Source organism: Lichenostomus cassidix, chromosome 4, assembly GCF_008360975.1.
Source record: "Lichenostomus cassidix isolate B80296 chromosome 4, HeHo_3.0, whole genome shotgun sequence".
Lineage (NCBI taxonomy): Eukaryota > Metazoa > Chordata > Aves > Passeriformes > Meliphagidae > Lichenostomus > Lichenostomus cassidix.
In genome coordinates this window covers 66,486,971-66,510,381 of record NC_139484.1, presented here as the reverse complement: position 1 = coordinate 66,510,381, position 23,411 = coordinate 66,486,971, and positions in this window count along the sequence as shown.

Here is a 23,411-nt window from a genome sequence, read left to right as displayed (position 1 = left end):
CTCTGTATACCTCTCTGGTATTTCTCTTTCACTCTGCTGTGCTGGATGATCCCTTTTCCCTACATCAGTGCAGGTGTTGCAGGGCTGAGACCTGCCCAGCTTCACCCCTCGTATGAGCGCTTGGGCTGGGACCTCCTGATGTCACCTGGTGCAAACTGGAAGTTTTAACATTCAAATGTGTTCAGATTCTTCAAATATATTTAGAATTAATTATTTAGGTTAAGTAAGATGAAGGAAAATTCTTTAGATATGTCTGGTTTGAATTTGTAGTGGAGAAACTCAGGCCTTTTAGGCACAGCTGGTATCCCTGTACAGTGAATCATCAGAAAGGCTGGAGAAAATGTGTTTCTTTCTGTGTACAGGCTGATGACGTTAAAGTAAAAATTAACAAGGGTGACTACATGGTTAGAAGTACTGTTCAGGTTTTGGAGGAGCTATGTGTTTTTAAACTGCCTAGCTCAAAAGGATCGTTTTTCCATCTGGAGCTCTAAAAACCTAAAAATACAATACAAATGCTTTTGTGGTTTGTCTATCAATATTGTAACAGTAAAGAAGGAGTTTCAGATTTATAATATATGCAAAAGCACTTGAATTTTCCTGTTCCATTCCCTCTTGTCCTGCCTAAATAAACCTGATGACTGTATTTACACCTTAAAAGGTACATGTGCAACATAAAATCTTTCATAAAAAATCATTTAAATTCCAAACCAACACAGAATTAAATAGTTCCAGCAATAGAGCCAAGCATGTGTTTCACTGATAGATAAGGTTTCTAATGAAGAACAGTTGTTTCTATTATCTTATCATAAAATGCCAGTTTCTGTTGGTAACAAGTAAATATCCCCTGAAAAGCTTCCAAATTGCACTTGGATAGCAGTTATTCCACAAATGCACCCAACTCATACTTTAGCAAATTTACAAAGACACATTCATGTTTTCACTTGACAGCAAATAATATTTACATACCATGTCAAGATAACTTTCCACAAACATCCTTGTTTACTAGTCAAACCTGCAGGTAAAAACTTAGTTCAAGTGGTTGGTCTGGCAACATAATTTGGCACTCTATATCTATTAACTTCTGTTTCTGCTTTTGCACAAACAAGATTTGCCACAGATCACTGGTTCAAACAAGGAGCCTAAATGAAGTATCTCAAATTAAGTTTGAATTGATTTACATCGTGAACCAATGAACCAGCAAATTTTCTTGTGTGCATTTCCGTGTGCAGAACTAAAATACTTACAGGAGATACAGTCATACTGGCAATTAGGGTCATTGGATGGGGAAGAACAATTTCCTCATTTGTTTTCCCTTCTCATTTTGTAGGAGGAAGAAGCAGCTGATATCTCTCCCTCTTTACTTTCTGCTAAACTCAGGTTAAAAGCATTCAATCTTACAAAATCCCAGAATAAAATAGCTACGAGGAATACAAAATCTATAGCAAGGAAATGTCATAAGATTATAAGCATCTAGTTTCAATATAATAAATGCATGACTATAGTGTGTTTAGGGAAAGGCATATTTCTTCTTACTCTTTTTAATGGATTAATCATTCTATTTTCAGTTCTGTCACTGAAAGGAGTAATTTAGCAGACAAAAATAGGGTGGAACATAGACATCTATATAAACTGAAAGTGTTGATGTTATGCTTTGAAGCCTTCTGTGTTATTGAGAGTATCTGTACATGCCACAGTCCAAATATCCCACTAGTATTTCATAGAAATGTTTGAACACTTAGCTTAATAAAGAAGAGACAGACAGTTGTTGGGGGTTTGTGATGAGGAGAGCATGTACTTGTATGCAAGCACGTGTGTGTTTGCATGTGTGTTTCTTTCTTCCATGGCGACTGAGCAGAGTAGGAATAGAGTGCTTAATTGAAAAGATAACAAATGATGAAGCAGCTGTTAAGTATGGCACAAAAATTGCTCTGAGCAGTTAAGGCTGATCATCACGATGGAAATAGCTTTTTGACAAGCTTAGCATTCCTGTGACAATAATTAAGAATCAGGTTTCCACCAAAAGGCTTTATAGCCAGAAGGAGTTGTAAATCAATGGGCAACATTTTTATCTTGGAATGAAAATTAATTATTCAGTGTAGAACATGCTTTCTCACACTTAACTGCCTGTAATGCCTCCTTTATTCTCCATCTTAATTCAATTAATATACCATTGTTAAAGGGGTGTTTGTCAGTAGTGATTCACTTTTGTTAAAAACTACCATAAGGAAATACGACAAAATTGAATGGTTCTTAAATTAAGCCATAGTTCAGATTTTTTTGGCAGATGGTTGTTAGCTGTTAAGTACTCTTTGACAAGGGTGTGGATATGAGCATTTTGTATTGCACCCTTTGAGCTTGCATAAGCACATAAAGGGATTGAATAATACATGAAAAAGAAGTGTAGGATTTTCCGAAGTGCTCTAACATGGTCCTAACTTCTTTCTTCCTTTTAAGCTAGTCAGAAAACATATTGAATTTAATTGGAGCAGTTTCAGAACACCAAAGACTTTTGAAAATCTTATTCTTATTGAGAAGAAATAAAAAGTGTTCTTGCCTTTTTGACTATTATATGGAAATGAAGGCATCTATCAAAGCTGTCATGACACTTACAGGAAAATGATGAGACTTCGGGGAATTATTTGGACTGTTTTGACAGGCTCTACAATCTGAAAATGGGCCTGGAATTGTCCTCTTGGCAAGAAACATTAGACAACATAAGCCTCCACAAGGGCAGCTTTTGTCTAACTATTACCATTGGTGTTTTCATCTACAACAGTAATAGAGCTGATAGGAAAAAAAGTACTGGAATTAGTGTTTAATTTCATTCAGCACTCCAACATTTTTTCCATTATTCCACATTTCTTCTGCGGCCCTCACAAGTACATTCTGATTTTCTGCTAAATCTTTCTTTATTTAAACTAATACTTTGTAAAACATCAGAAGTGTGAGACTAAAAGTTCTTTGCTTAATGAGCCCCATAATGCTGTATCACTCAGAGTCAGTTCATTATGGTACTCACCCTCTGAAGCAAATATGATCTCCTGGCAGATTAGGAGAATTTCTTAGAGGGCAAGAGGTGCAATTCTTTCAATTCTTTTTTGTTATCTCATGGGTGTTTCTGCTGCAGCCAAGCACTACTGAAAGAATCACTGGCGAGTCACAAAAGAATGCCCTCTCTACATATTAGAGAATTAATTGCCTTATAAAACCTCTTAACATTATCTCAGCTTGGGCTGATGCTTACTCCACTCACAACACATGATGTTATGGAGGACAAGCAGAGCCCTGGATTCTTGTTCTTGCCCCAAAAATACTCCTGCCTTGCTGCCTCCTAGAATGTCACTTTCAGGAGAGATTTTTCACTGGCCTAGCACAGGAGGCAGAGGTCTATATCCCTGCTCATTTCTGGAAGTTCATTGGTAAGCCTAGCGCCAGCATCAGCCTCTGACTTACTCCTCTTTGCAATCAGTAGACTGCAACTGATTCATGCTTTCAAAAGCAAGACAGTTTGTGGTATTCCACTGCAAACTGAGGTTGTGGAAGAAGAGTAAAGCTACCATGCCATGTTCTGAAAATGCTCCAGGTGAAATAAACTCCAAAATTCTTTGGTTTTCCATATTTGAACTCAGAAGTGGATTTAACCACCTAAGGAAACCTAATGTATTTCTCGTCACTTAGATCTGACTTACCTTATTTGCTCATCAATATATGTGTCTTTGACATGCAGAGCTGTCACTTATACTTCAAGATATCACAAGTAATCGAAGACAAACATACCCACAACTCCCATTTCATCTATGAACACCTTGTGAGGTAGGTGTCACGTTGATGTTGGAAGAGTGTTCTGTGCTAGATTTTTTTTTTAAACTTATGGTACAATGGAAATAATAATGCCCGCTATCAACTCGAGAATGTGTCTTTCTATAATGTCTAAATTTAGAATTTAAAAATCCTTTTGTCCTTTCCTATCCTGTTTTCCACCTCACTGACTGCAAACATTTCTTCTACATTAGCTATCTAAACAATTAGCTGGGAAGCATTCCTTGCAAATACCACACCAGCCCAAAACCTTTACCCAATTAGGATATTGCTTCCTCTTCAACCAGCACGACTGGTTTCTGTAGGACTACCCAAAAGGAAGATGCCTTCCAAGAAAACTGAGACTGCCAGGAGCTGGCCCTGAGATAATCCCCCTTTGTCCAGCTGCTTTACCCACTTTGAGGAGACAGAGGTTGGGAAAGAAGCAAAAGGAGCATGTGCGTGGGTCAATATACCTTCTAAAATACAGAAATTTTAGGATTTGACTTTAGGTTGATAAAAATCTCTAACTTCTTTGCCACTTTGTGAGTTTATAAACACAGCAGATTAATGGCTTCTGCACTGACTCATGGTTTTATTCTCAGTGTCAGGCCAGAAAATGAAAGAGAAATAAACCACCCAGAAAAGATCAGATAATTTCTAGTAGGGGAAAAAAAGCCACAAACAAACATGTGAAATTCAAAGGAAATGCATCTATTGTTAGTCCAGGCTATTAATGCCTGCTGCTGTTCAGTCCAGTTGGAGGGAGCAGAAGACTTGCATGAATCACATATTAGGACAATATGTTTAATACAGAGCCAGAGCAGAATGTTTCTGGCATATTTTAATGGATACAATAATGTTGCACCACAAATCTGTCCTTGAGTTTTTCTTTCAAGGGAACTGCCCTGGAGTTAGTTGCAAAAAAATCAGTGGTCTGGAAATTATGTAATTTAAACATGTTTACCTCAGTGTTTGCCAGTATTTGCAGCTGTCGAAGGGAGCAGAGCCTTGTCCTACTGAGGCTAATTCTCCTAAATTAAAAACTGCTTCTGTTCCATGCACCCCCACACACGTTTAGCCTTTGCTGACCAAACGTGGGAATTTAGAACATATTATAAATACTTCCAAATAAATAGAGGCAAAAATGTGCAGTGGAAGAGTTCTTTACCAAAAAATAGTGTTTTCATTTGTCATTATTTTCAGGAATGTAATCAAATTTTGAATAGAGAAAAGTGGAAGCATTTCATTGTCTTTCACAATTACAATATATTAAAATGAATAAGTTACTCAAAACAGGTATTTCAAAATGGTTTAAATTAAACTTATGGGCTGTAAAACTTAAATGGAACATTTATGTGTCTTCAGTCATTTTCTCAATGTTTAACAGGGCCTTATTGCTATTGAAATTTTATTAGTTTGGCTGGTTTAAAAACTGAAAATTTTAAAAGAAAATCACATCAGAAATTCCAGATTTTCAACTGTGTTCAGTGAATTGGAAGATAGGTTGGTCAAGTTAAAATATAAGTTCCTATACATCAGACTGATTCTGTAACAATGTGTTATAATAATAAAATAGACTAATCTTGATCCAAATTGTACAGGAACTCAAAACATTGCTGTCTGGTTTTCAATCATTACTGGCACCAAAGGATTTTTTTTCTTATGTAACATTCATGCAATATATAAAACTAGGGACTCCATACCCTAACAATAGAAACTGATTGTGATATTTAAATAAAACTACTATATGCCACCTGCTCTTGTTCACAATTTACAAAGAAAATTCACCAGCAGAGATAAACCACCACCAGTGTTTAGTGTATCACCAAGCACAAAGAAATATAGACTACTGTGTGCACAAACACTGAATGGAGCCAAATAATATATTGGTGGTGTTAGATAGGACAGTGGAAAGTTTACCTGGACAGTGCTTGGAGTTACATTTTGTATTGCACTGACTCAGCTCCTTGCTGATTTTATTTCTGCAAGGCTCTACAGAGAAGGTCTCGTGATCTGGGCCTCTTTAAAATGAGGAAAAAGTCCAGATGTCTAAGGCTAGAAAATAAACTGATATGCTTGTAATAGAAATTTATGAAGAGACCGTGTTGATCTGAAACAACGAAAAGGAAGGGATTCAAAAAAGATTTTTCCCTGCTGCTGATGACACAGAAATCCATAAATGCGGCTTTTCCATGTGACAAAGTGATATGCAATATTCACTGTGGTTTCACACAGTTGGGTCAATAAACTTCCATTAAGTATGGACAAGCTGTCAAAGTGACCCGCTGCCCTCATTTCTGCTGTATGACTTGGCCTTAGCTGTCCATATTAATATGAATTTTAACCCTTTGGTTTGGCTTTTTAATTCTTCATCCATTAGTCTCACATTTCTGTATTATCAGTTAGTACTATTGATTTTAAAGAATACATACAGCCAATTTGCACACATGTATTTGCAAAGGTCAGCAGAGGACACAAATGTGATTTCTGCAAGAGGTCCAGACATTGCTTCCTGATGAGTTTTATTATCTCTCCTTCTGGGCAAGATTATTTTTTGCAAGTGGAAGTACTACCTATCATAACTGAAGGATCACTAGATGTCCTTGCAGTCTGAATTTTAAAGGGTTCATTTGTGGAGATTTTTTTATGAGATGGGTCTAAATAGAGGCAGTGCAAGCCCAGAAATATCTTTCTCCAGCCTGAGTTTCTCCTGAGGTGATTTCCAGAAATCTCAGCTGCCTGTGCTTTACTGGAACACAGAACAGTGTTAATTGTCACCCAGAAATAAGTGGAACCAAAGCAACAGTCTGAGTCTGAGCCTTCACAGACCAACACACGCTTTATGTTTAAAGCATACAGATAAAACAACAAAAATGGAAGGTTTTGTGTGAATAAGATAAACCCTACCCATCCTTTTTTCTTTTTCTTTCTTTTTTTTTTTTTTTTTAAGTCAGATGGAAACCAGGCAGTAGAGGCAGATTTTACATTTGACTGAAATACCAAAGTCTGTAGTTGCACTGTTCCCAGGAGAGAGATTTCAAAGTCAGATTCTCTGGATGTTAAGAAACCTTCACCCTCTTTTTCCTTGTTTTTTTTTACCCTTTTGGTAGAAAATGCTATTGTTTATTGCTCCTGGTCTGTCTAAGATCTTACTTCTGGGGAGAAATTTCTCCCAGTGTTTAATATCTCAGCTTCTAGAGACCTCAGAGGGTATATATGGTGTTACATTTTTTGTGGAGTTAGCTGGGACAGATTTGCTACTTGGAGACTCCACAGGAATCTCCTTAAGGAGTTCCTACTACTAGTTTTTTCCTTCTAATTTTTCCATGCTCATTTCCTCCTTGTTTTAGAGTTTCTGTTGTACTGCCCCAGGATACACAGTTCCTCAATTGCTCACAGTGGCACTTGTTATTTACAGATGGGAGGGACTTACCTGGAGATCAGCCACCTGAGGACAAGTGGCTATTCACACTTCCTAGTCCTCTAATCTCCCCAGGCACCTTCTATCCATGGTCCAGTTTCATCTGTAGGTTGATGGAAAAATGTTGCCTTAAATTTCCTGCAGTGCCATCTCTATTCCCTTTAGAAGCAGCAGGAAGCTGCCACTGAGTGCAAGATCAGTCTTCCCAGAATTTGTTGATATTCCAGACATTGCCATATTCAGAGTGTTCTGCTCTTTATGATACTGCCAAAGTCAGTAGTGGCACTCAGTGGCACAATGCCACAATATCATGAATTTCTGAAGTGCCCCAGGAACAAAACAGAGACTCTCAAATGTGCCTTTTCTCCATTCACACATAATCCACACCAGACTTCTGAAGCAAACCAGACAGAGCTATCCTCCTGCTCTCTGTCTGCTTGGAGAACTAACAGTTTGTTCTTAGGAACAAAATAGCAAAAAATTTAATTTCACCACACTTCAAAACATGAGAGTAGCACAGCACCATTCCAAATAATGCTTGAATTTCATTTCTGATCTGGAATCTCCAGTGTTTCCGTGTCTCTGTTGGAGCTCCTACCACAAACATATCCTTGGCTATGTTGTGATCTTTACAGTACAAACTTGTCTGTCATCCCCCACTTCTTGCAGTAAAACAGCAACTATGTCTTCTCTATATACGGAGCAGAATTTTAACTCAAATGGAGAAGGAATTTACATTGTACTTCAGAGAGTTTAAGGGCCAAATCATTCATTGCAGGATGAGTGAGAACCTCAGTGGAGCTAAATCAATTTATACATGATAGCAGCTCATGCCAGAACTTCAAAGTGAAAAGAAACCAAACCTGTTTTCCTTTGAGCAGCCCTTTTGTGGGCTTTTGCAACACAAAGGATGGACAGGAAGAAATAGAAGAAATACACAGCATCATTCTGGGGCCAGTCTTAAAAACATTATTTCATGTGCCTAGATCTCTACACATGAGTTTCACACCCTCTGAGCTCTCCTGAGCTGTTGGTGTGCACAAGTTAAGCTCACATAGAAGTATTTGCAAGAAGGAGCAGTTTCTTGAGAACAAATCATCTTTTCTGCATCAGTAGGAAAGCGACTGATAGCTCTCCAGTGTGCTTTAGATTTCATACTCTGATTGTAACGAGAGCTCCATAACACTCCCCATTACAACACAACAACAACACAATCATTTAGTTCGGCAATCTGAGAGGGACAACGGCTATTTCAGCATTCCCAAGGGGGGTTCAAATGACTTATTGATCAATTGATTAATAAATGTCAGCAGTCAGAGGAGAGAGCAGCTCTGCTGAAAAAATAGCTGTCAGAAGAGCCTGTAAGTGCATGAGCTATTATGAGTGAAAAAATTAATCTGACAGAAAAATAGGGCAGTGATTGTTTTACATTAAATGTGAGAGAATACACGAGATGTGTTTCCAAAACTTGTCAGATACAATAATGAGAAATAGAAACTTCATTTTGGAATAAAGATGGTCATGCTCATATTTTGATAGACTACATATGAAAGTTTGGAACTGATTAACTTTTCATAAAATAGCTGCTTTGAGTTATTTCTACTAAAAGTTAGCAACTGATGTTCTAATCATGCTTAAGAGTTATTTTGTTTCTAATGAATAAGGCTGAATACTTTTTCTAATTAACTTTTAAGTTGTTATTTTTGGCACAGGTAAGGGTAAATATATTCTGGGTGCTTTTCTGTGTTTTACTGTTGGTGCTCTCTCCTGAAGTCTCATTGAAATGAAGGTGTAATGTGGAACATGCATTCCTAAAATACTCGCTGCTATTTATTATTAGTTTTCATTTCCAGATAAGGGGCGTCATTATGGTATTTAAGATTCATTTGACAGGAGGCATTCACATGTCCTGGAAGGGTTGTCTTTATACCATTATTGTGGTAAGGGTATAAGTGAGGGACTGGGAGGCAGATGGTTATCTGTATGAAAAATCCTTACTGATCTGAGCTGCTTCACTATAGACCACTGACACATAAAATTGAGTGAATCTATATATTCCCATTATTTTCAGCAGAATGTTTGTCTGTGTAACGATTGCTCAGCTGAATCACCTGAGATTTTTCTTATGGATATCTTAAAGATTAATCTTCCATTAATCTTATGCATTGGGATTTCATTGGGAGGCCCCAGACATGAGGATACCCTTCATTCCTTTCCTACACAGGAATCCTCATTCTCAGGTCTGATGGACATGCACAGTGTGATGAGAGGCATTCATGACTTAGAGCTCACGTGGGGGGACCATACCTGATTAAATGATCAATTCAGAGTCACAAAAGAAAGCTGTCAGTGAGGATTTGAACCAATCTTTCCCAGCTGCCAGTCACCTCATGTGACAAAATTGTCCTACTGTTGTCACATCAGCTGTGTTGGTAAAGCATCTATTCCACCCAGAGAAAAGATGTAGCCCCTAACACATTTGAACAAGAATCACAGCAAAAACAAGACTTCTGATAATTTCCTGGACAACTTACAAGTTGCAATTAACTAAAATCCTAATTACAGTCAAGATAAGAAAAGTAATTTTTTTTATTATGCAGACTGAATGAAGTAAAATGAACTGGGTTTGTATTTATTTATCTAATTAAATAAGTTTATTCTTCATCTGGCTTCACTATACAAAGATAATTATAAAGGATATTGGGGGAAACCTTTGTTTAAATACTTTAGTATCTCTGAAATCTAGGCAGAATGTCCCACAAGCCGACTAAGCAACCTGATATTTGTTGGATTTACTCATGTAATACGAACAGTTTTCCTCTATGTTGTACAGTAGTTCATGGATTTCAAGAGATTTAAAATAATTTTAATAATAATTTGATAGTAGTTTAATAATTAATTAATAATAATACATAACATAAAAGGTGTAAATATATTACATTGATTTTTTAAATTATTATTGTTTAAATATGTACTAAGAATAAAATAAATTTATCCATTTAATTTTCTATATTGAGCAAAAGTTTATGATCAGCATTTTGCTTACTGCCCAGCATCAAAATGGGCTTCTCAAATAACTTCAAAACTTGATTTTTGTATTGCTGTAATTAGTAATGAAGTCACTGAAGAATCAGGGCATGTGTGTCTGTGAGATGCTGCTCTCAAAAATCTATTCCTGATCTACAAGGCAAAAAGCAAACACTGAAATTAAAACATGCCTAATGCCATTGTCTTTAAAATATATATAAAACAATAGCATATTATCTGAGGCAACAACTTTTTGAGACAAAAACCCATATTCTAGATCCTCCAGAGAGGTAGATAAGTACAGCACCAGGGAAACAACCATTCACACAAATGAGCATCTACATGAAAGCAATGGTAGAGAAGTATTTCTGGGATTGCAAAAGTCACTTGCTGTATTTATGGGATTGCAAAAGTCACTATTCCTGGGATTGCAAAAGTCAAACCACTTATTTTAACAACAGAGCTGATCAAATAGTTCAGCTCTTTACAAGTGTTAAAGCATCACCTAAAATATCTCCTAAGACATTTACTAAAGAGCTTCCATGTAAAATGTGAACTTTAAAGATTATATATTTAGAAGTAAAGGTCTGCTCCATTTGCCCTACTTTTTCATCCTTTGGACATCAAACCTGCCCCATACTGTCCAGTATCCACAGCTAGGATTGTCCAGAAGACATACGCTACTGTTGCTGTTCATGGATAAATTCTAGAATAGGAAGATAATGAATAATAGAGCATTAAGGACTGCGTGTTTTCAAATGAAGGTTGCATTGTTGGTAAGCTTCAGGGAAATAATGGTCCCTATATTTCATTTTTCTCAGTTCACTTTCAGAATTTAGTCACAGGGAAATCAAGAGCAGCTTTCTCACATTCTCTGCTTGCTTTTGAGGTCTCACATGAACTTTGAAGTTTGTACAATACCATGTTTTGCCAACATTTTTACAAATTCCTGGCCACAGTCCAGACATAACCAATGAATATATTGAGTTGAAAAAAAAAAGTGAGTAAGCCAAAATACTCTTTTTTAAAATTATTTTTTGTTCTTTTAAAAGTCAATCCTGGATATGTTACATTATTTAAATATAGCTATTTCTAAAGAAAATCTATCATCCAGTGAACCCTCAGTCCTTTGTAAAGTCTTCTCAGGAGTTTTAGTGTATAAAATGGTTTAAAAACTTTCCAATTCTGAAACAAATCTGCATGCATTCCAGTAGCCAGTGTGTTTGTCCTTATGTGAACACTGTTCAAGGATTTTTGGTATTTTTATATAAAGAATATATCTAAAAATATCATCAGTTATATCCATAGCTGTAGATAAGTGGACTAAAGGAAGGATTTGGGAATACCATATATGCTTAATGTCACCTATTCCAAGACTTTGTTTTTATTTCCTAACAGTTCAAACAGGTTTCAATGCCTAAAGCAAACATTTCCCATGTCAGTTTTCATAAGAAACCTGAAAATTTTGAGAAAAAAAATAACCAAAGCAGTTCAGATATCTGTAAGAAGTAGACTAAGGGAAAATAGATATCAACGAAATTACCATTTGTCCTTCCTCGAAATATTTCAATGATCTCTTCTGTGAAGAAGTGTACGCCTGTTTTGGAGCAAGATAATTAGAATTGGAGGCTGGATGTATATGTCCTAAAATTATTTTTTCCTAATATCAGAATCTGGCAATGTTGTCAAATGGCAAGGTTTAAAATAATTAAAATTAAAGTAAATATTAGGCTAAAATAATACTCTAGTGAGAGCAGCTCATATACTCTTAGTGTAAAGAGAGTACTAAACAAAAACATCCTGCACCATGAAGTTTCATCCCTGCTGCTAAAGGAAATTGCACAGTACAGATAATAGATGCAAGAAGTTTTACACTGAAATGAATCAGTCTTGGCTGAGGCTCTTCTCCTGGAGAGCAACTGAACAACACACCCCTCCAGCCCTTAGAAACCTTCTCCTATTTCCAGCTAGAACTTACACTCATTTTATACCCATTTCTTCTTGTGCCAAGGCTGTTCTTCAGATGTTCCTCTGCCCCTCTTTGGCTGTGTTTGCTCGGGATGAGCACATCCTCTATCAGTCTTTGTGTCTTTGTTCCACCATGAGAAATAAGGATCTGTCCCATGATCACCTTGGTGGCCTCTCTGTGGACATGATGCAAAGGAAAAGAGGGAAGAGGTAACTGCACAGTAAGACAGATGGAGTGTTCAAACAACTTTGTGATACTATTGTAAAGTGATCTTCTTTCTGCTAGAAACACCTTCCCTGAGATCGAATTTGTCTTTTTCTTAGCCCATCACATTTCTTGTTCATAAGTAACTCTCTAATCAGCAAATGGAGAAAAATCTTCCTCCACGTCTGCCATTTTCAGCTGATAAGTGACTGTCGGATAGAGAAGTTGACTTCATAAACCCTTTAAGACTACACAATTTGCACTATTATATTTAATCTCATTTTTATTTCTACAATTCTTAGTCTCTTCATTCTGTTCTTTGGTTTTGATAAGAAGTTCCAAATTATGATTACAAGCAATTTTAATTTAGTTAATTAGACTAGTTTAATTAAATAAACTACACTAAGTGATTGAAGACTATTATTTAAGGAAAACTATGGACTAAAATATTTTAGCAAGTTTGGAGTTTTTTCTCTCTATTTTTTCCTCTAGGGTCAGGTTGCCTCCAGTTTGCATAGTTTTGTGCATAAGTCTTGTATTATTCTAAGTAGATAGATCTAATCTTGTCTAAAAATGAAGTTGCTTGTTAATTTACACAACTAATCTTGCAAACTCATGTTGCATCTCAATCACCTTCCATTTGGCTGCCCATTTCTTCTGCAATTCTTCAAAATGCCTTCCAAAATCACACAAAATTTGCCTTTTTTAAGCTTTTTTTGTGGATTCCAGTTATCCCATTAAGTAGATTCATTTAGTGTCCCTGTTACTGGATTTGTTATTTAATATTCCAATTTCCTCTATATTCTGAAATGGAAAGTGCTTTCTGTCTTATATTTACTGGTGTATATTTACTGAGATTGCTTTTATAGCTGAAATAAAATAATTTCCACATCTATTCCTCCATTCTAGTTATCCATCATTTTTTCCCTCCTGCCCAGCATTAACTTTGTTAAATTCTGAGAAAGAATATTCATCTAATTTTCAGAACAACTTTGACAGAAATGTTACTGATATCCATATGAAAATCTGGACAACAACCATTTTAATTCTGAAAGAAGATAATCTGATTTATTATTGCACATTGAAGCCATGTAAAAATATTTAGGTTTTCAGAGCTTTCCCGGTGAAACTAGATAATTTTAACTGAGAAACATATTTGGGAGTTTTATTTGAGTCCAAAAGTCTGAAACAGAGCTTAAGAAGCAGCAGCAGAAGTTGAAAAGAAAGAAAATTAGCATCAGATTGGTCTGGATGTCATCAGCTTTGATTTTGACATTAAGTTTATTAACCACATCCAAAACCATCAAGATTTGACAGCATTATTCAACACAGATTGGTGAAGCATGTGTTCCCTAGTAGGTGTAATTTCCATCACTTCCAGCCAAGATCCTCTTGATCTTTTCTTGTCCAATCACCACTTCTGGCCTTGAATGAAAATGCTACAGCCACAGTCCTGCTGGTTCTCCAGATAATTGTCAACTGACTGTTCCCTTTACTTTGTGAAAGGTACAGGTGAAGGCTCTTGTACCATCCTTGGCACTGCCCTACAGGCTCACTGCTGGCATCACCACAGACTCTTCAACTACCCTTAATTTTGAGGTATCCAGTCATTCTATGACAAGACACCAATTTAAGCAAAGCTGATAAGTGCAGGTAACTACAGAAAAAAAAAATCCCTTTCCACTCCTCTGAATCACAGCTAAATGACTTGGAGCTGGATCTGCAGGGTAACCCAGCAGTCCCTAATGGATATAGGGAAATGCTGATGAGAAACTTGAGCCTCTCTCCCACACTTCAGTGTCTACCTGTAGCCAGGGCTGAAAGCCACAGGAATCACCCTGAGTAAAAATATGTACTTATGTACTAATACACTGGCACTGAGAACATTTACACAAGGAGTGGATGTGGAATGGACCATTTTAACAACTTACAAACCAAAATGTGCATTCTGGAGCCCAGATGCCCATCCCAGGGCATGCCTAAATTTACTAGCATTTACTAAATACAGCCAAGGCACAGAACCACTAATTTAAAATTCATAGATTTACTAATGTTAAAATCTAAATAATGCTTCACAAGCATGAACCCCTTTTACAGGGTATCTGAGGGAAGATTTTCCCCTTATTTAGCTTATTAAAACAGAGTTTTTTATCTCCCCAGGTTCTTATTCCGCTAGGAAAAAAACTTCTTTGCTCTACCACCAAAACTACACATGTTATCATAAAACACATGCCCTGCAGCTCAGAGATCCAGGAGACACTGATTGTCACCACAGGGTGCAGCTGAGCTGAGGCACTGCTGTGTCCCATGGCAGCCTTATCAGGGATATGAGTTACCCAGCAATGCCATGTTTGCAGTACCCACTGGTCATGCTGGGCTTCTGTGTGCACCTGGGGGAAGAAATTTCTACCTCCTCAGTCCTTATGGAGAAAAATTTCCACAAAGGTGTGAAGACTTGGAGGGCAGAAGAAAACCCTCAGCTTCCCAAGCTGACTTAGTCTGGGTCACTTTATAGATCCTGGCACAGAGTTTGTTGCAAACTGTTAGCAGGCCACATGCAGTCCAGCCACAACCTCTTTTCCCTGCTGTCATTAATCAGAAAAATTGTCAGTTATTACTTGTGTCAGCAATAACAACATGAGATGGACAAATCTTCAATAATACATAGCAATCATTCATAATTTAAATTAGGCCATCTACAAAATAATACTGGTAAGTCCTTTATACAGCTGAACCATCAAAGGAAGAGACCATAGTAATTCATTACAAATCTGCCAAGAATCCCTGGATAAATAACCAGCATGAACATTCACTAAATTATCCAAAAAGCATGGTTGGCTGTAACCCATCCTTTTGTTTGAGGGGAGAGTTGCTAGTACTCTAGAACAGCCTTCACACCTTCGAGAAGCTGTAAAGTCTCTCCTATTTCAGGCACATACATATAAAAGAAGAATTTGGCTTACTAAGATTGCCTTAAAGTCTCAGCCTGTAAGAACTGACACATTTAAATCATCAGAGATTTAAGCTGAGAGCTAGCAGCACATTGGTTTTGTATCTGTGCTTGAAGAACACAAGTACCTTCCCTGTGCAAAGTGAGGCACAAGTGACCAAAGAGACCACTGAGACCATTATGAAAGATCCTGGGAAGAAATGGTCCCAGCATATCAGCCACCTAATCAATGGCAGTTTTCCTCCTGTATGCACCACTGAAAAGAAGGTGCTTTAAGGAAGCTGATATGGAGGACAGTAACTGGGCAATATTTACTGAGAGACCCTTGAATCCCAAAGAAGTTAAATTTCAAGGATATTTGCCATTGGATTTGAAAGACACTTCCAGGAAATTAGAAATATATACCACAGAAGAAAGGAAAGTGGGAGTAGGGAAAGACTTTGGGGATGAGGACATGTCCTTCAAATTGTCAGCTCAGACTAAAGGGCTTGGAGACTATAACATGGGAATCCAAAAGAATTATGTGTCTATTAAAAAAGTATACAAAGAGGCAAGCTATAGCAAGACATTTAGAAATGTGGAGTACCTCTTATGAGGAAAGGTATAAATGGGTTCTTCCTAGATTACTTCCCCCTTACTCAGTACCCTCCAGAGGATTCATTTGGTAAACACATTCTTTTAAGCATTAGTTTCTGATTAAAATCTCACACAGATTTTGCAGAAGAAAAGGAGTTATTTCTAGCTCTGAAAGTATTTGAAGTATCTGAAGTTTTTTCTAAAGGTGCAATAACAGCAGTCTGCAGGCAGCACATCATCATTTGTGACTAATCAGCAAATTCAGATGGCACATAAATTGACAAGAAATGTCATCAATGTAAATTAACTTTTTCAGGCCATAAGAAAAGAGCACCAGCTTCGTGTTACAACTGAAAGAATGGCTCCATTTTGGAAAGTCATTCACTATCATGCTATAGACAATGACCCCTGTCAAAAGATTTAACAAAGTTCACAGGTCAATGCAGTGGGAGGATCTCTGCTGTCCTGACTCTTAGTAATAGTCTAATCATGCAGAAAAAGTTTTAAGTGTTGATAATTTAGTGAATGAAATTCATGCCTTTTGACCCTGAATGAAGAGACAAGCGAGATTCATCTTGTCTTCAATTAAGCTTATTTTTAAGCACCTTATCTGAGCCAAGAGTCACAGGATCCCAGTATTTTTATGCCTTTTTAAAGCTGTATCATAAATTAAATCTGTAGATACTGGGTGTTGGGAAAACTTTTTCGCACAACAGCCGTGAAATCCTGATTCTGCTGAAGTCAGTGGGAGTGCTGCCATTTCTTCAGCAGGGCCTGGACTTCAGCCATGTTGTTTAAAGTCTCCAAGTGCTGTCTTGGCTACGCTACCCACATGCTGTTCCCAATGGGTTCACTGGCAGGAAAAAAGACAGCGCTGTGTAAATGCTGAATATTGCAGCTGAAGAAGAGACAACACCACAATCTGAAGAATATGTCTGAGTTCAGTTATGAAATTTCTAAGATGAAGACACCATTTCATTACTTAAGCAATAAGAGGCACACAACCCATCAGCACTGAAACCATTGTCAGCTTATGTTAAGATTTTACATGAGGGGTCCATAGCACCCTAAATGTAAAGAGACTTGGTGGGACTGCATAGCAAAAAACTACAAGACTCATTCACACATTATGGACTACACAGATCAGAATCAGACTCAAAAATTTCCACCCTAAAAATCTGTGATAAAGATAAGCTGAATCCAGAGAGCGGCTATCTCAAATTTCAGTAAATGCTTTACAGTTACAGCTGTCTATACGTTCTTTTCTTTGTGCCATTATATGAAAGGACTGTCTGTATGTATACAAAACCAAGATTTCAGACTCCAGACTGCTTTCTGTATGGTCAGAACTGTGAGGAGCAGCACTGAAATAGCATAGTGAGGGCCATAGCAAGGGGGCAAGAGAAGACAGGTATGACATCCCCATCTTGCTGTCTTTAAACCTTCAAGCAAATGAGCACAACAATAGGCACCAGAATATCAAACATTTTCCCTGTAATTTAGATAAACTTCTTCCAGCAACAGTTGTCTTTGTGACTGAGTTTAATTGGCTTTTAAGGGTGTATTTACTTTACCAGCATTTCTCTGTTAAATGCTTTACTCCACCACAGCTGCATCAGAAGAAAAGGAGTATTACCTGCCCATGATTTTGTGTTCCTGTACAGCAAGGCATTCTTAGTATAGTCAGTGTCTCACTTGCTCAGTTTAAACACCTCCCCAAATTCAATGGAACTATATGTCTATGCAAAATTAAATACTTATGTCAAGTGTTTGCAGAACAGAGCCTAAAGGTAGAAGAAAATCTTGTACTTGAAATAGCTGTAACATAAATTGTTTATATTTTGCCTTTGGCTACATTAGTGCATCTCTATTATCATTACTTTTTCATTTTAAAACATTATACCACTGAAGACTTAGAGTAGCACCCATAACAATTATATTTGAAGACTTAGGGTAGCATACCTATTAATTATATCACTACACTCCTCTGTGTTTCTGAGTATGGCTCATGTTTGCCCTGCTGGGAGTCACAGCCCTCTAGCTCCCATCAACCTCCCAGCCATCACACAGGAACACCAGCAGTGCCTGTCCTGCCCACTGCCACCCACTGTGTCACCAGGCACAGCGAGCCTCCTGCCTCCAGACATGGGACAATTATGAGGTCTAGCTCATACTATTCCTTCTCCAAGACCAGCAAGCATCCCTGGGCCAAAGCCAGCCACACGTTAGCTGTTAGCTCAGGCTGCTTATAAATAACTTGTTAATAGCTGTACAATTTTTCCTGGGCTAGGCGTTCTGCTTTCTGGTTTGATAAGAGTGTGTTTTTGTTTGGGGAGTGTTCCTCAAGTACATGTTGGGATCTACTGGCTGAGCCAAACTAAATCAAGCCTGAGATGTTTGCATGTGTGTCTGTGTGTGTCTGGGAGCAACAGGCAGCACCAGTTGAAAGCTCCAATCTGGCACACCCTGCTAGGAACACTTTCCCCTTGAAGTCTCCTTCCTCTTTGTATCCTGTCTTCTTTATATCTTGCACAGAAAAAAAAAAAATCCTGACTTTATTTCCTACAGGGGAAATTAATTAGAAATGTCTGTTGCTTCCCCCTGAAGAATATGTAACATGAAGGAATCTCTGAATGTGACATTAAAGACGGAAAAGGCCAGAATTTCAAAGGTTTTTTGACACCTCAGTTTTTAAGAGCACTAACACAAACACATCAAATATTGCCCCATAAAAACTAGGGGTTCTGCTCTAGAAGGGCCCAGACTCTCAGCCAGTCATGGCACATCTGTGGCAGGTGTAATGCAGACTCCAGCAGTGTCCTGAGTGCAGCTGGGGGCACACAGAAGGAGCCCACATCTTACACTCCTTCCCCGAGTGATGCCTTCAGCACAGTGGGGTGGAGCTTTGAGCATCAACCCTGGTTGTGAGGGAGTCATTGCCTTCAGGCAGTGTGGGGCTGACTGGGTGACAGTACACATCAAATCAAAAGCATCCACGGGATCATTTCCAAAACATTTTCCAGCACAGGCCTGTCTGAGGACACAGACAGATGCATTAGACCAAATCAGACCTGCATCAAACACCTCCTGCATTAGACCATGTAAACTTACAGGTGTGTAACTTCTTTACTGAGGTTTCCCAGGGGGCTGCATGATCCTGGTGCAGTACACTGGCTCTTGGGGCAGTTTACCCTCTGTCCTGCTTTGGAAGGACAGAATTTGGACACTGCCATTCCTCACACACTCAAACAACCTATGTGCCAAGAGCTGCCAGTAGGAAGCCATGGCCAGAAGATCTCTTGATGTTTCCTGCTACACAGTCAGGAGTCAGCACTGCTGCGGAGATGTAGCTTTGGGAGGACTTTTTAGGGCTGAGCAAGCCAAGCGGAGCACTCTGTGTGTACTATGGAGCAGTGAGAGCTCCCAGCTCATTCAGATTAAGATTCTTAATAGAAAATGCCTGCCTCCTAACCCCTGTGGGAAGCAACCAATCTACCCCAAAATGCTGTGGGCTGACTGACCTGTCCCATGTGTCCCAGGCTGTTCTGCTTTTGCACCAGAACCATTGCCCTGGCAGCAATGCCGTGCAAGGGGAGAAAGGCTGGCACCCCCAGGTCCAAAGGCACAGGAAGAGTAGATGGGCTTGCCTGGGTGCTGCTGTCACTCAGAAATGAGTCACCAGCCACAAGCTGCCAGCACTGGGGAGAACAAGAGAAGCACCCCCGACACCCTCTTTGCTGCAAATAACCTCTCTCTCACTGGTGCAGTGCTCCTCTTTCTCAATGGCCCTCCCTTAGGCTCCTAGCAAAAACCCCTCTGCAAAAGTTTAGAACCAAACCCTGGCCTTCAGGCTCCTCCTTCAGCTTTGTCATTAGCCTGTGACGAGCAATTCATTAAGAAGTATCCTGAATTTTTTCTGGTTTCTGTCTTGGCACTTGTAAGATTACAGCATGTGACAGAGCGGATGGGCGTTAGCCTTTTCAGCCTGACAGCTACGTGTACAGATTGCTGCTTGAGCCACAGGGCATCTTCCGAGAGAAATCATCCTCCCGGGTGTGATGGATGGACAGAAACTTGAAACATCTGTGAAGGCTATAAAAATCCTGTGATAGGAGCCCATTCAGAGCGACGAAACACAGTGTCTGTGAGACAGTGATCCATAAGGGCTGCCCTCTGTGTGCTGCTCTGCCACAGTGAGTCGGGGTTCAGCTGTCCCTCTCCATGCTCACTTGTTCCTTTCCATTAGTGTGACTGAGATAAACTGGAAACTACAAGTGGGAGTTTATCCTGTCCTTTGCTGTAACCCAGGCAAATCCAAAATGCCCGCTGATTTCAAAGGAGATTTTCCTTTTAGCGACTGGGCTTCCATATAATATATTTATTATTATTAAAAAAAAAAAATTGGTCACAGCTGTGTGAGCTTAATAGATGTCTGCCATGTAGATTTCTACTGCCCTTCCATATTTTTAGCTCTTTAAAATATGTTTACCATCTGTTCCTGCCACAGCATTAAAAACAATCACAGTGACTCTTTACGCAGAGGCCTTAGGATGGAAGTTGAATGGAGCCCACTAGATCACAAGTGACATGATGCCAAGTGCAGTGAATATAATGAGTGTGTGGCCAGATTTTTAAAGAGTGCTGTTTGCAACCCCTTTCCCTCCAGTGCTAAGGGTCATTTATATACATGTGTCAGTACAAAAATGTGCCTCTAAGAACCAGTCTCAGAATTGAAATAGTTGAAGCAACTGGTGAAAAGGCCTGAAGTTCAATGCCATGTTTTATCCTATTACACACATCTCAATTTCTAACCAGTCAATAGGAGAAAGGATGGAAAACAAATCAGAAACAGAGGACTTGTATTATGGCAGTACAGAAATGAATTTGTATCCTGAGAAGACTGTCTCCTTCCCCCCAGCTCCACAGAGGATAACAGCTGATAACTTGTTAGGTCTTTGCCAAATGCACTGCACTGAGCTAATATTGATGAAGTGGCTTTTTGTCTCCACCAAGCTAAATACCACACTCTGGGCCAAAATATTTCTTATTGTTCAAAGACAAGGTTCTCAATTTCCTTTGATTTTTAATATACAGGCAATCATCTGCTGCCATTTTTTAATTGCCCTCATTTCTCATTTTGTTGGAAACCTGGCTCTCAGCCAGATCCTTGTAGACCCCTCAATGATTACAAACAAGTAATAGTGAAGTGAAAGCAGATGACCTCTTTCCATGTCCTAAACAGTATTAGGTGGCAAATGAGTGATATGGTTTGGGTGGTTTCTTTTGTTTTTCTAATGGTTGGTGCAATTACATTTTCAGGTAGGTCAACAACATGGAAACAACTTGTTTAATTCAGAGGGTCCCTTTAGTCTTCACCCCCATTTTCTTCCCAGAGTTGCATGCTGTCATTTTCATCCATTTTATCTGCCCAAATTTTTAAATGTGCCACTCCCTCTTGTAGTCTGGATGATGATTCATGCAATCATGCTGTTCAATTCTGGTCCCATCACGAAGAATTCCTCCCTAATTTGACATTAACGTAAATGTGATTGATTATAATCATACCACTGAAGATTTGTTTTGGGAATTAGACAAAAATAAGACTCAGAATCAAAGAATGTAAAGATAAAAACTATCCTCACCCAAAAAAACTATTGCTTTTTTGTTTCCAAGAGGAAATAAACTTCTAAACGTTCAGGGTCTGTGCTGAGTTATCCCTCACGTTGTCCACAAAAGTTTTACACAAACATGCAGGAACCCTGGGAAACAGAGAGCTGCATTTTTCTGGCACTTTTGATATCTACTCACACACATCTCATACTACAGAAACACAGAGATACCACATTTTACCGTAACAAGGTAATTGCCACAGTAAATGAAGCACTGGTGGCCCAACTCTAACTCTGTTAAGACCAGTGTAAAATCCAGTGTAAACAGGGCCATTAGGTGTTGGTACCAAAGACCAGGAGACTTGGCCCTGATGCCAAGGCCTAGGCCCTCCGCTGGTAGTGACAGAATTACGGAATATTGTAGAATGGCTCCAGATTTTAACAAAGCTGCATTATTTATGACACGTTTTTTTCCTCTAGTCTTAACTCTTTCCAGTGCCTTTTTTGGACCACACCTATAACAGTCACAAAATAGACAATATATCTACTCCAGTCATGATTTACTTGACATTTTGTGATACTGTGGAAAACACTCCCAAGGCCACTTCCCTGTGTTTGAAGCCTTGCAAATGCCCACCCTGTGTCTGGAAACCCTGTGTCTGGGTTTGGGTAATTACCTGGGGCTGGGTTAGGGTTACACCTAGGGTTAGGGTTGAGAGATCTAAGAAGCCTTGAGCTCCAGGCACACTGGCACTGTAAATCACTTGCCAAGACAAGTGAGGCAAGGCATACACATTGCTGCTCCTGCATTGTCATAGCAGAAATCATTGAACTATTGGGTCCAGGCAGGTAGCTAGGGCTAGGGTTAAGGTTCCAGCTAGGGTTAAGGTTGAGAGATCTAAAGATCCTCGAGCTCCAGGCACACTGAGGCTGGAAAGTACCTGCCTAGGCCAACGCAGCAGAGCCCAACATCACTGTCCCTCTATCGCATTCCAGCGAGAGGAACTGCAAGGAGTTCTTTAATTAGATGGTCAGGAAAGAAGTGAAGACAACCAAGACAGACTTTGCATCTGAGAACCGTTTACTGATAATGAAAAAGAAAAAAGGAGGCAACTGCCCCATTAAAGAGGGCTGGAAAAGACAGAAAAGGAGAGAAAATGGAAAAGGAAGGGGAGAGAGAGAGAAAGAAAACAGAGAACAGCAGGCGTTGCCACCAGCAGAGCAGGGGGTGCAGTCGATGTCCAGCGGCACAGGGTGTGGCCCACACATGGGAGAGAGGCACGGTTCCAGGGCGCGGCTCCCGCGGCGAGGACAGCCGGACAGCAGGTACAGAACCCTGGACAGCGTCACGGGGAAGGTCGGAGGCAGGTCGGAGGGCAGGCGGGGGAGGCAGGGATGGACAGGCAAGGTTGTCGGCCAGGGACACCGGGAAGCAGGAACACGCGGCAGCCGGGACAGGCGAAGGAGAAATAGGGCAAGCCAGGCAGTGAGCCAGTCAGTGAGCCCCCCACTCAAAAAGCCTCAAAAGCAAACAGCGCAGTCTCCAAAAGGCCCCCCAAGCAAGCCTCCCCCAGCCAAACCCAAAGCAAAGGTTTGAGACACAGTTTGTTTTTATACCGCCGGGCTCGCCCCAAGTCTGCTCGCGGACAGGAGGCCACTGTCCCAGTCCAGCTTTCTCCGTACTTCATTGATGGAAAGCTTGGGCCTCTGACTGGAGGAGCCTGTCTGGGGTGTGCAGTGTCCTCTGTGAGTTGTTGTCAGGCAAAGTTACCCCAGATACAGGGTTCCCCCCCATCTTTTAGCCACCTCCTTTCAGGTGTGCTCTCCTTCTCCACACAAGCCTCTGAAAAGCAG